The 14,356-nt window shown below is 42.4% G+C and overlaps 1 protein-coding gene across 10 annotated transcripts in view; it reads right to left on the bottom strand.

Annotated features, from left to right (window-relative positions):
* The window catches only part of VWCE (von Willebrand factor C and EGF domains), a 520,650-nt gene that overhangs the window by 68,803 nt on the left and 437,491 nt on the right, over nucleotides 1-14,356 (bottom strand). The gene's annotated exons all lie outside the window — the stretch shown is intronic.

The raw sequence follows: 14,356 nt of genomic DNA, 5'->3' as shown, positions 1-14,356 counted from the left end.
AGAATGGCCTAAACATGTCGACACCTGACAATAGACTAGCTAAAGAATTTAGTCTTGTATCTATAAACTACTGAAGTGTTTAAAGTGGTTGTTCATTAAGACAACAAAACCCCATATGAAATATTGTTTTTTTAAGAAATGAGCGAGAAGATATGTTGATGTACCACTAGTAATGTGTGTTATATTAATCTGTTCTTTCCCTCTCTTTTTTAACTTTTCTAAAGTGGTGTTAACACTTAATAAATTGATAAGGACATATTGAAAAATGGTGATGTTTAGTGTATTTTAATTGAGTCGAATGGTTCCCTGTCTATTGCACAAAATATGAGACGTTTTGCACAAATTTGGCTCACTAATTTTGAAGGTGAAAGCCATGCTCACAATAAATCTATAGATCTTTTTGCCAGCACTGGTCGGACATTAGAGTGGGGTAGCCAGTTTTCTCAATTTTGTATTTTTCTTCATCTAACTCGTATTCACCTTCAGTCATTGCGTGTCTGTCTGTGTCTAAGCTGCATATGATTTTATGAAGAATTGTGTAGTATGTTGTGGTTTTAATGCTAAGGCATTGCTGTTGGAATTTACCATGAATCAATACTGCTTTTACTACTCAACATAGCATATAGAAAATAGTGTTACTGTTACAATTGAACGTTATTCCACAAAAATATCCTACCTTAAACCACGTTCTGAGGCCCTTAACTCATGTATAAACTCTTCTGTTTTATGGCCCAGGTTAATGATTTTCTCATTGCAACATATTTCAAAACTTTGTCCTGTCTACCTTTACATACATTTACGATTCATCATGCCGGTAAGATAGCTCAGCGGGTTAAGCTCTTGCTGCTGCAATCTGAGCATGAACTGCAGGTCGCAGGTTCGAATACTGGCAAGGCCAACTCAGCCTTTCATCCTTCAAAGGTTGATAAATGAGCACCAATTTCGGTTGGGTGATATTGTATGCTCTGTAAAGCGCTTTGGATTAAGGCGCTATATAAATAACACATCATTATCATCGTTAAGTAGATTGTTTACAAGGCCTTTGATGAGGATTTGTGAATACCTGTCAAATCTACTTGGCATGATACTTTGTACCTTCATGATGGATCTGCTGTTGACTTGCTAAATCCATGTTGATGAAGCAATGTGTGGGTTCAAAAGAGTGGTAGGAAATACCAGACCAGCAAGGCATACAGTAGTTTACCAGAGAATCACCACCCACAGTTTTACATGCCAGAGGAAAAGTGTGAGTTCTGTCATGGGTGAAGAGGGCAAGTCATTGTGCAAGGTTCTCCATATAGGTTCCAAAGAAGCAGGTAAGGTAGAGACTGGTCAAAGGTCTACAGCAATTAAGGAGGAAGAGCACCATTTAACCAAAAGGGCACACAGGGAGGAAGTTGTAGGAGAAGATGAATGCCAATTATGAAGGAACCCAAGAAAGGAACAAGTGGGAAGAAACACACGTGAGGCAGGGAGAACCATGAGGAAACTCTAGATAGGGAGAATTCCTGGTGATAGGGAAGAAACGTAGGCAAGGAAGAAGCAACCAAGAGGGAACACCAGTAGGGTGGATCTCCAGCAGGAAGAAACAGAGGTGAAGAAAGGGAAGCCAAGAGGGAATGCCAGCTAGGGAGAATACACAGTGATAGGCAAGCGAGCGGAAACATGGGAAACCAAGAAGGAACACCAGTAGGGTGGATCTCCAGCAAAAGGCAAGCATGAAGAAACAGAAGCGAGGAAGGAGGAATCAAGAGGGAACCCCAGGTAGGGAGAATTCCCAGTGACAGGCAAGCAAGAAGAAACAGAGGTGAAGCAGGAGAAAATGAGTGTGCAGGCTTTAGGACTTCAGGCTTCAGTATCATGCTCCAAGAAACAGAATTTGTTGTGACACCAGGGTTCCAATGAGGAGTTGTCATAAATAGAGAACACTAAAGAGGAGGTGGCGCAGAGACGGCTGCGACCACGGTGCATGTGGTGGTACTGGGACAGTGGTCCTGTACGTCTGGTCATGATGGGGAAGCTGGCGGTGGCCATATGGAGGGTGCAATCCGTTAGGGAGATTTATCACTATATGCTTCATCCCCTCTCCTAGTGAGACCCCCAGCACATTTTGCTAGACTTCTGAACCTTTTTCTTTTAATCTTGAATGAGTGGAGCCTTTTTCCTCTCATTCATTCTTGTGGGCTCTGTCTTTTGGAACTCTATTCTTTATATTCTACCTGCGCTATGGAGTCTGTCTGCGCCATAGCTCTTAAAGGCATCTGTGTTTTTCCTACTGCAGCACACAGCTCTTTCTATATCCTCAAGTAACTACTGTCCCAAAACTCTATAGTCTGAGAGAGTGCCAAAGGGATGCCTAGTATCCCCCTTCTCTCTGCTCCTGTGACTTTTTAGTCACATAGACAATCACCTAGTTATGGCTGGTGGCAGTGGACTTGTTCTACCAACTATTGTGTATTTTTCGTACCACATGCTATGTCCATAGCCCCAGGGGGCACAAGAGGGGCAACTTGGGCCTTCCTTCTTTTTTTTACCATTACTAGCGTGGTTGTTTTTTGTTAGCCCTTCTTCTACCATTCTGGAAAGGGGAGGTCAAAGTGTGTTTTGCCTTTGGTGGGAACCAGTATGTATCCCCGCCTAGGCTCCAGAGTGTCTGGGCAGGCAGAAAGTAGGGAAGAGTTTTCCACCCCCCTGTCCTTTGTCTGCCAATGTGCCTGAATAGGTCCAGCTCCCACAGGGGGTCTGGCTGTCCTGATTGGACAACCAAACACCCCTACCTGTAAAACGCTGAGAGAGATTGTAGAGAAGTGTGTGCTGGAACTGTATAAAAGGTGAGGCTTCTGGAGTGAACAGCAAGTCAACCACTGGAAGCTGAACTAACCGAAGAAGAAGATGGCCAGAGATGCCTGCAGACACTTTTCAACACCGTGAAGTGACCTCTGTTGTCCTAACCCTGTTTTCTGTGTGAAGCAGGAGCTCTGAATAGGACGACTCCTTTGGCTGGTGAGAGCAACCAGTCCCAAGAAGAGTTTTGAAACAAGCCATCTCCTGAGGTCCTAGGAGTTTCCAGACCTGCGAAAACAATACCAGGAGACCTGCTGCCCATTTAGAGTGCATCATCGTTGAAAGGCAGAATCCATCCAAATCTTTGCTGAACCCATAAGGACACCCCAGAGATCTGACCCGACTCACTCAGACCCCCTCACCAGAGTGTGGGACTGCAGGAAGCAAAGAAGATTGGCTGGGTGATCCGTGTCCTTTGTTGGTGCTGCAGAAAAGGTGTCAAAACCGCAGATTGAACCAAGAAGTTGCTGAAAGGTGTGCCACAGGTCCTCTCTCGAGACCACTGCTGAGTGATCCTGTCCATTGTCCTGCCTTCAGTCACCAGACCAAGGAATCGGGTCCAGAGCTGCAACATCGCACAGCATTCCTCACTAACATTTTCTTTTGCCTAAGGTACTGTGGCCAAAAAGGTATTGCTTACCCGATTCCAAGAAGTCGCTGCAGAGCGTTGGAGTGCACATAGAGGTGTCCAGGGCAACTCCCCCTTACCTCTGACCCAAGTCGCTGCTTGTGTCCTCTTCTCGAGTCTGTTACAAGGTCACCTTTGTTAGTTGTTAACTTGCTGCTTGAAAAACACTAGACACTGGAAGAATTCCACAGGACTCATCATTATTCACTGATTTTCAAGACTTCAAGCCCTCTCTGAACTGCTTTTAGCTAGGATTGCGTTTTTGGACTTGGAAGACTTACTAGGCGAAGAAACCATCTCTAGAACCTTGAACTAAACTCATTCTACACTAACTAACCATTTTCCTCCCTTTAAGTGACTTTACTATATTTGTTTGCAGAGTAAATGTATTACTGTATAAACTGTTTAAAACCGTATGAGTGCGCAGCAATCGATAATACGGTAACAATGTCTTTTCCCTTTCTAACGTTGCTACAAATGTAACCGCAAACACAAAAGTGAAAGTGACCTTTGAAGTGTATCATCAAGTATTCCTTAGTGTTCTAACGTAAACGTCTGAAGTATTTAAAGTGATTCTGGTGTAAATATAATAAATATATACTTTTTATATAATTATAAGTGTAAGTGCTTCTTTGTTGTGCCTGTCTGATTAAGATTCAGTGTACTTACCTACAGCTCACATCTTACTCTTAAAATAAGCCTGACTGTTCTGCCACTCTACCAAGTTGTTGAGGTAGTACAGACTGATACTAAGAGTTGGAGATCTACAAACCACTGGGATAGCTTACCTAAGTCTTACTAACAGTAGGACTTCAGGAAAACTCTCCTAACACAATCATTGCGAGGAGAGCAGTGCCGGTAGTTGCTATTCTGGGAAAACAACTAGACCAGCACCGCCAAGCCGACATCCTCGAAAAATTATGAGTGTTGTGTAGGTAAGCTCTTTGGTTAGCCAGAAGAGGACTCATCACACTCTGCATAGCTCCATCATGCACAGGGGCACAGGGCTTACACGGGTGCATGCGAAAGCAGTGCTATACCAAATGAAGAGCATGCACGTGACAAGTTGATTCGAACAATTTACCAAGTTGAACATATACGTTCAAGTCTATCAAGAACTGCAGCTTTCTACAGCATTTGCTTGAGTCACAAATTCTGTTAACTTCATATTCAGGTTTGCCAGAAATGGACAGGGGATCAGGATGTGGTAGTTTCCATGTGCATATGAAACAACTGAATCCCACGATGGAAATGCTGCCCTAACAAATGGAGGGTAGTGGCTCCTGCAATTGCACACTGTTTACTGAAATGATGGCGCCTTCTGACAGCCTTGAGACATCAGGGATTGAGAGAAAGCCTCTTTAGAGTGAATAAAGTCAGATCATCTATCATAGGGCAGCCATAGAGGCTGAAATAAGCCCAAACTCTGTAGGTGGCAGCTTTTGTGAAGCAACAATGCTTTTGACCTGATAAGGGTTTTTAATAGTGTTAGGGGTGCAGAGGATGCAAGGCACAGAGGCTTCACAAATTCAAGGGCACCAGCAAGGAGATGGAGACTTGAACAGCATCATGCTTGGTGAGTTAGTAGCATATATAGTGAGACAGTCTGGCTTTAGGAAACAAGTGCCATTAATACACTGCTTCGTACCATACCTTCACGAATATAAAAACACACCACGTGGTAGGAGGTCATTGCACGGTCCTCTTTTTCAAAGATCTGACACATGAACTGCACCTTGACATGACATTATGTCTACTCTGCGGTCAAGGGCCTGAGGTTGCATTTCATGGCATGCTGTGCTGTTTCATGGGTAGCAGAATCAATTCCACCAGGAGAATCTCTGGATGTGTTTCTGCCATCTAAAAGATAGCCGTGTTTTACATGCTGTACACTGTGGGCTTGATTCACAGACCGTTTTCCTATGGGATTGCGCCAGTATAAAACGTTTCTGTCAATCAGGCTCTGTATGTTAATTTGCCTGAGTGGGCAATGTCTTCACATCCCTTTGTGTGTCCATGAGAGATAATGGCATTAAATGTATGTAGATGTTTTTTCTGATGACATTTAAAACCTTGGGTAGAACACTGGTGGAATGATTGTTTGGTTCATATTGAAAATGGAGACTAATCAATGTAATCTGAGTACCATTTATTTTAATTAAACATTGGGAAAGGTTTACGAAGCAATAAGCCTTTTTCAAACAATCCTGTATAATTACAGTGCTCTACAGACCCGCAACTGACCCCATTCGATTATCATTTTACAAAATCTTTAACAGTTGTATTATTATATACACATTAAACGTACTCTAAAAAGGCAATCCAAATATTTTTTTTTTTTTTTATTTTTATTTTCATTTAGTTTATACAAACTTTTGAAAAACTTTATCTTTAACATAGGATCAACATTCCATCTATAGTATTTAACTATTTTTCTATTTTTCACTAAACATCTTATTGGCAAAAAAGGCAATCCAAATATATATTTATTACAAAAAAAATGTTTTGAATGTCAAATACCTCAATGGATAGACAATTACATATGCTCCCTGTCCTTACTAATAATCATATCTGCTTAGAAAAATAATCCTTCTCGTGTTTTTTTGTTGCAGAGAAGAATTGTTAATACAAGCAACCCGAAGCTGCTGTATACATACATTGTTTTTGCAATGTATATAAGCATGCATTGTCTGCTATAATGTTTTCACAATGTATATAAGTATACTCGAATGTCTATTTGGATTTCTTTTTAAATACCTTTAATATTTATGTAAGAATATATACTGAAACTAAAAAAGTGATAGGTGCAAGGTTTGAAATTAATCTGAACCACTGGCATTGCTCTGGGTAACCTTCCACACCACTGTTTTTTGGCCTCTTCGCGCCACTGCAAAATGCGTCCAGCCATATGCAAATCAGTCAGGTACTGCCGCCAATAGGAGCAGCCCTGCCCAAACTGCTAGGCCAGGTCCCCTCTGCACAGAAACACAAGCAACCCCAGACCTGTTTCGGTTTTTTGGGCCTCCTCAGTGAGATGCAGCTTGGTGCCCTATGGAGCAGCAAGCAAGGGACCCACGTCTGGGCATACCCTCTCTAACATAGGGATACAAACTGAAACCAATCAAGTATAACCAAAAAAATGATGCGTGGAAGGTTTGGAATGAATGTGAACCACTGGCATTGCTCTGGGCAACCTTCCACACCACAGTTTTTAGCCCCTCTGCGTCATTGCAAAAGGGGTCAGCCATATGCAAATCAGTCAGGTACTGCCACCAATGGGAGCAGCCCTGGCTGAACTGCTAGGCAAGATCCGCTCTGCACGGAAACACACGCAAACCCAGACATGTTTCGTCCTTGTTGGGCCTCCTCAGTGAGGCGCAGCAAGCAATAAAATACTGGCAAGTTCTGCCTAACGCTAACATTCTAGAGCAATTAACAGAAGTACATAGCAATAAGACCTGTAGTTCACAGAACATTTTGGCAGATAATATTGCCATTATACCTGACAACTTCCATAAAATATATTTCTTATCACATGGGTGGATGGGCACTAATTTTTGAGACATAACATTGCTCAGTTTAATATTTAATTGCCAAATTGGGTCTGGCTATTGCTCTTGAGAAGTCTTATTTAGATGCTCCATGAAAGCCAACACTACTGACATTCTAAAAAGATATCTGAAGGCCACAGTTGAGCTCTTATTCCTTGGCCTAGCATAGGCAATACTTCAGTATGAGAGCTAGTTTACGGTCTGCAGACAATAGCACGCTTCCTTATAGCAGTCTGTCAACTTCTTGTGTGACATTATCTGGTGCTAGGTATCCTGGCCTCTCCAAGTATGTTCCTTCAAGTGGCCAAACTATATTGCTGTTGAGCATCGTTTAATGTGTCAGAGTTGGAGTTTGGATGTGTTCTTTCTTTTTGGGTAGAAATAGCTTGATCCTTGGCATGACTATCATGCGCATGTGGCTGCAGTCAGGATCATTGGGACCCTTCCTCTCGCAAACCATTTGCGAAGTTATGGGTATTGGTCTAAAATCATTTGCAAACATCCCTGACTAGTGTATCAAAAGGGCATCGACCAACATATCTTTTCGATTTCTGCTTCTTCCAAAGGCGTGTCAGGAGTTTCTCAAATACCCAAAATGTCCCATTGGAAATATGTTATTTGCTAAATGGTTTTGTACACCAGGGCCATGTTCTACATGCAGGAATTAATTGTTCAGCCACACCAAGCGCGGCATTATCTGTGACTGTGAGAATTGATTTGATCACATTTTTTGATTTCTGAATGTGGTATATTGTGGTAGGTTTTCCCATCCAACCTGTCATGCTGTTCAATACAGAGTTAATGAGTGCAGCCATTTCTACAGCTCTATGTATCTTGACATGTATGTGGGTCTGCTTCTCCTCTGTACTCCATTTGCCTTGTGTTGTCAGTCCTTGTTTAACTCAGACAACATATGTGTCCCAAAAGTATACATCTGCCAGAATGTGAGAGAAATAGAATGTGGGTGAAATGATGACTGGATACTGGATGGGGTAATGACCCATGCTGCTGTGCAAACGGTGAAAGAGAGGTGTGTGGATGGAGCTTGAAGCTGACGAACGGTCTGATAAAAATTGAAAAGCACCCAATGCTAGACTACAGGTCCTCCATACGGGGGAAATGATGTAAAATTAATATGTTTACCAAGAAGAAGGCGGATCCACTCGTGGTAATTGCTATATGGATTATACTGGAACCCAGAGCTCCAGATGTATACAGTGAATAACTTGCTTTATTCCATCAACGTTCTGTTGGAGTTATTGCCCTGCAAAGGGTGAATTCTCCTCCTTTTTGGAGCTAATGTCAAGAGTAGTCCATCAAGGCTATTTTTATATGGATGGTTGCTTAAATTACAAATGCAGCATGAGTGATGTTTTATTTGGAAATTATAGTGTATTAATAAAGTGTTGCTACAAGTGTGTGCCCTTTGACTCGAGGTTAGGTGTAGGCAACCTACTTGATATTTCATGCCATGGGTATATTGCCAGAGGCGTGGTGATGGGGGGAGGGGGGAGATCGAGATCTGTGTGAACTATTCTTGTCTCTTAAAACAGGCATGAGTGGATTAATTAATGAATGAATTTTTTATAACACACTTAATACTGGAGACCAGTCTCTGCAGGCTGGGATTTGAACCCTTGTTGCTCTGCATTGTCTTGCTCGCAACACAAACGTGTTGCCCCTAAGCTATCCCCTCGGCTTGGTTACTTGTTAATGATTTGAGCCTGTCTGGCAGGACAGAGTAAAGAGCGCCCCCATCAGAAAAGATTGCATTTGTATATCCTCTGCCCAACCCATAAACCTAGGGTCTGCAACCTTTAGCTCACCATGTATATTGTCCTACGACTCCCTTCAGCCCTAGCCAGCACAGTCAATAGTGAGAGACCATGGGAGCCACAGTCTAGAACATCTGGTGAGCCAAATGTTGCAGACCCTTTCATAAGGGATATGTCAGTTGTGATAGACAACTGTTGAGAGGGACCTACAATGGCCTTTCTGTCATGCTCCGCAATAATGCTGGAATGCCAAAGAAGCAGAGTGCATAACTGCAAGCCAGTATGAGTGTTATCAAGGGAAGGGGTGCTCGATAACAGAAGCCACCTTGGGTTGAATAATAAAGCAATTATCTATCCTTAAGTTTTGAATACAGTGAAAAGTTCAGGCCAGTTCGTGTACTTCTCCACAGCAACCTTTTGTGTCACAGGGGCTCAGACTTCAGTAGCAGGTGTCTCTGTGGAACTACTATATAGTTACATACACAGGTACTTCATCCACTTCATGTTCAAGTTCAAATATTTCAGAAAAGCAGCGTTACAAAAATCACAAAGCCAAGAAACAGCAATGGCCCTCTGCCACCATCGCCATGGGAGGAGCACAAACAGCAAACATTGTCCTGGAAAGGTCAGAGTCCAGGGCCATGTAGAGTGCTAATATAGGCAGCCGCCAGCTATGGCTCTGGATCCCTGTCTAGAAATGTGCATGGACAGCAAGACTTGCTCATTAAGGTTGGGTTGCGTCGTCTTTCTTGTCCCGCTGGCCATTTTGAAAAAGAGACAGAATGTGTGTCTCGGCAGAGTGGATGCTAGCTCAGAGAATGTTGAGTGAGTAGCTTTTGAGTGAATGCTTTATGTGTCTGTCCTTTGGGGCTGAGCTAGGCTGAGTTGGGTGGTTGGTGGGTGTCTTCTGGCTTCGAGGTACTTTTCTTTTTATAAATGACTGTGAAACTGGAACTAAGAATAAAGCACAGGGTCCCTGTGTGCAAGGAAGCCTATGGTTCCATGTTTGAGTGATTCCCGTACCAGATTTTATCATGGATTTTGATTTTATTTGGTTTAGAATTCGTAACGTGCCACTTACAGACTGAACTGTATCAAGGGGCAAATCTTTACAACAGGCTGCGACTGCAGAGAGAGAATTAACAGAATAGCAATGATTCCAAGGCTTTTCGATATCAAGGGAGCTTGTTGTTTGATCTAATGGATAACGGGAGCTCATCCACTGACATGGTTCAGCTACAGCAAATCTACGATCGCCACAATCTTTTGGAATTGGATTTAGGAACCGCTGATAAATAGCGATTTTCAGAACGGAAGGAATGAGATGGTATGTATTGGTGAATATTAGTTTAGAGGTAAGTGGGAGCTAAACCCTCTGAGGCATTTAAATACTAAACATAAGTCCTTGAACTTGATATAACATTTCACCTGAAGACAATGTAGTGAGTGAAGAAAAATGGCAATGAAGTTAGAGTGTGAAAATTGGAAAATCAAAGGACTTTTTGCATTCAATCCAGTTACAGGATACCCAGGTAGAGGGAGTTACAATAGTCTAGGCTGGAGTTGATGAAAGAGCCGACCACACCTGTAAGTAATTATTTTCTGATATAAGAGACTCTATGCAAGTCTGAGTTTGGAAAATTAAGTTCTTAAAAGTTGCTTAATTTGAAAGTTACGGTACAGGTCTTTTTGCCAATAAAAACAAGGAGTTTTTACTTGATTAGCATAGTACATGGGAATATCAAACAAAGCAGTAGTTGTCTCTGATTTCGGTTTAGTCCCAAAGAGGCTAATCTCTTTCTTGCTCAGATCGAGTTGGAGAGCGTTTACAAGCCTCCGGAGCTCGATTTCCTTTAAGTATGAATTTTACTGGCTAAAAGTGAAATTAGAGATTTTTACTTTAATATATGCATAACTATCGGCATACGAACGATAACTCAGCCCGTGTAAAGGTAAAGAACAGTGGTCTCCTTTACATTAGGAAGAGAAGTGGGGAAAAAGGGGTCCCCACAAGTGACTCTCTTTATAGGAGATATGAACAGCCCTAACTTTACTTGCTGGTCTTTGTCCTGTAAATAAAGACCAAAACCATTTTAAGGTGTGTTTAGAGAGATTGGCACAATCATGTAAACCTACTGTGTAAAGTGCTGCCGACAGAGGAAGCATCACAAGAAGAGTCATATCTCCATGGTCTGCTGCTTCTAGTATATCATGGCAAACTGATAATAAAACAGTTTCTGTCCCATGGCCTGGTCGGAAACCAGAATGAAGTTGGAAAGTCACTACTGGTTCCAACACTTTTGATAACCAAGTAAGGCCTGCTACTGGTCGATAATTATTTAAGATTGAAGGGTCCAAAGATGCTTTTTTCAAAAGCGGGGATATTACAACAGTTTCCACTTGAGCCGGGACTGTACCTTCTGATAAAGATTTATTGACAGATAGAGTAATCCAATCAGCAAAGGTCTCGGTCCATACTTGGTCCCTACAGGAGGTGGTTGAAAGTGTCTCAATAATTTAGACATCTCTTTAGAAGCGACAAGGGTGAAATCGAAATGAGTGAGGGGGTCAGATAACTGGAGAGGGACACGTTATCCCTGTTGTGATTACCAATAGTAGACTTCGAGGCTAAGATATTTGACTGAATATCAGTGATTTTAGTGATGAAAATGTCATTTTAGCACCAGAAAATAATCATAAAAGAACAGTGTTCTCAAGTGGGAACCACCAGAGGGTTTATTCACGATTCAATAGACTGAAACGATTTCCTTGGGGCATTGTCTGCCTGTTTGTTCTCATTGTTAAGAATTACTCTTTTGGTGTGTTGAAAATGGCAATTCTATATTTCTTCCAAAGGAGTTTGATGTTCCTAAGTGATTGTACCGAGTTGAGTTGGAATTTTTTCAGAATCTTTCCACTTTAAGTTTTGATTTTTAATTTCCTTTAACTATGGTTAATAGCAAGGAGCATGATACAACATATGTCGTGCATGCGAGTGATGGAACCGAACACAGGTTGTCTCACAAGGAAAGACACCAGCAAAAGAATACTGTGCATGTACTCCATTCTTTAAATTATTACCACCCACTCAATCTGACATAATAATACAAAATAGGAAAATATCACACAACCCTGATATTCCTATCTCCCTGTTCTGCATGAAGTGCAGTTCAATACATGCCAGCTTCACCCCTGCGACTGCAAACAATGACATGGGATACCTTTCCAGGTAACATCCTCCAGCTACTTCTCCTGACCTTCCTTGGAACAGAAGGTGGCCACTTCCTAGGTAAGCCGGACTTACTTTGATAAATTCCACAAGTTTGATAAATCTGCTCTGCCTGCAGGGCACAGCCTCCGAATCTTACAAAAGTCCATCTAATTATTATCCGTTAACTGTCCAGCCATCCATGTTCTCGAACCTGCATAAGTGTGCTCCTGGCACAAAATGTATACAAAATGCCAAAGCGTAACTTTGACTTTTTAAACAGAGATACTATACCCCTAAAACCATTGACGAAGTTCTGTGCAAAAAGCACAATATATCATTGGGAATCTGATCCTGGCAGCAGATGTAACTACTTTATGTGTAGCTTAGAAATAGCAGTAATTCTTTGTGTCGCCTAGCCATATTGTGTTCATTGTCTCACTCTTAGCGGTCCATCATCTCATTAATGGTAGACCTAATCCCTTCTGTTTTCAGTAGGGTCGCCACCACCGACAGGCTTTTGGTGAACACACTTGCTGTAGAATGCTTTTCCACACTATGCATCTACGGGACGTATATTTGTGGTGGCTTTTGGTCTAGGAAGTTAACACTTGGATCCTTTGGTTGTGATGGGTGTGTTAAAGGTCTTAAATTCAATATTGTGCAGAACGTGTGATTCGTTTTAGGGATTCTTTAAAAAGTATTTACAATTCACTTCTTGTCTCTTCTTGTAATGGCGGGGCCTTCTCAATGGCTCTGGGCGTTGGAAGTGCTTCCACCTCTGCACTTAGGAGATCTGTTCGGTTAGGATATACTCAGTATCTTGTGGTGATGTGATGGAGTCACCCCTGAGAGGCTAGGGGATGGCACCTGTAGATCCTGGGATCAAGGAACCAGTGCCAGGTATGCAATGCTGGCCATGGAGGTGTTAAACAAGAGAGTATTCCCCCAGGGCTTCCATGCCATCCCTACACTCGTGTGTTCCACATTAAAAAAACACTGAAGTCCACCTTCATGGCCTGATAGCTGTAGCAAGTAGTCAGAAAAGAAAGGCACTTGGAATTCCACAAAAACATGACTCGGAGTGTGTGTGAGCCCATGTCTGAGGAGCCTATGAGCTGCAGCTGACTCCGGACAGCTAGCAAGTGCTGGCGAGTGACAGGTGCGTGAGCTTGATTTACAGAATTCATCACAGGTGAGCCCGCACAGGCTTGAGAATGCTTTTGGAGAGCTCAGCAGCACAGGGAATGAGCAGGGAAACCGAGCAGTGGAACATTCCGGCTGTACCATCCTGGAGTTGTGCGGCCATAGAGGAAGGTCTGCTCGATTCCTGTCAAAAGGGAAATTATATCGTGCCTCCTATTGTAATTAATATATGTATATTGGCCTACGCCAAGCTGCTTGTAAGCCACTTGCGAAGAAATCCGTGTTGCAAGGTACCGACCTTAGAATCAATGTAAGCTGTCATTTTAGGTCAATCCGTCATTTTAGGTTCCCTCTGCAAAGTCACTCTGTGAGCTAAAATGGTGGACGTGTCATTCCGAAAATGTAACATGGCCGTCTTGTCCTCTATGTATAAGCTAATGTGTAACTTGCCTGCAGGCCACTTGTTAGGGTCATAAACTGAGACCTTGTCCTTCATTGACCTGTGTGTAAAGGATTACTTGTGCCAATGAAGCTAATCCGCGAGCATATGTTACGAACAATGTATTCAAATACTGAACTGAGACATTTGTTTAAACTACATTGTATAGATGTTTGAGAAGGTCTATATAAGAAATCCTAAAGTACACTGTAACCATTGAGGCTTGTTGGTGAATATATTAAAAGTAAACCCTAAATGTACAGATGTGTGAAATCGCCACGAACGCTAGATCTGTAATGTATTAATGAATATTAACCCACAGTGGGGGTGGACATCATGTTTTCAAAGGTATAAAAGGTGCGACTATTCTAATGTACTGTCCCACTCACTGAGCACACCGAACCACGCTGGAGTTCGCTGTGTTGTACTGAGGGCCGATAGCTATCTGTTGCTTCGTCCTTTGAAACTGTTCAGTACAAAATAAAGATCTTTTGTATGTTCCTTTGTAACCCGTGTTCGGTGTATTTCCTTTTGGGGGTACTCAGCCTCGATATTTTCTCTTTGTTTTCACAGTTGGCACCCGAATAGGGACCCTCAAGATTGATGCCGGGTTGTCGAAGGTTGACACACGCTATTGGACCGGGATCGGACAATGTGACAAAATAAGGGGCCCCTTCTGAAATAGTCGCGACACCTCAGCAGTGCTGCACGACCTGATCCCTGGACGATTAGCGTGTGGTCCGAGACGGCATCTTGACGAAGGTC

Source organism: Ambystoma mexicanum, chromosome 11 (assembly GCF_040938575.1).
Source record: "Ambystoma mexicanum isolate Mex_15411 chromosome 11, UKY_AmexF1_1, whole genome shotgun sequence".
Classification (NCBI taxonomy): domain Eukaryota; kingdom Metazoa; phylum Chordata; class Amphibia; order Caudata; family Ambystomatidae; genus Ambystoma; species Ambystoma mexicanum.
The sequence above is the reverse complement of the archived record's forward strand: the minus strand, read 5'-3'. Positions and strand labels throughout refer to the sequence as shown.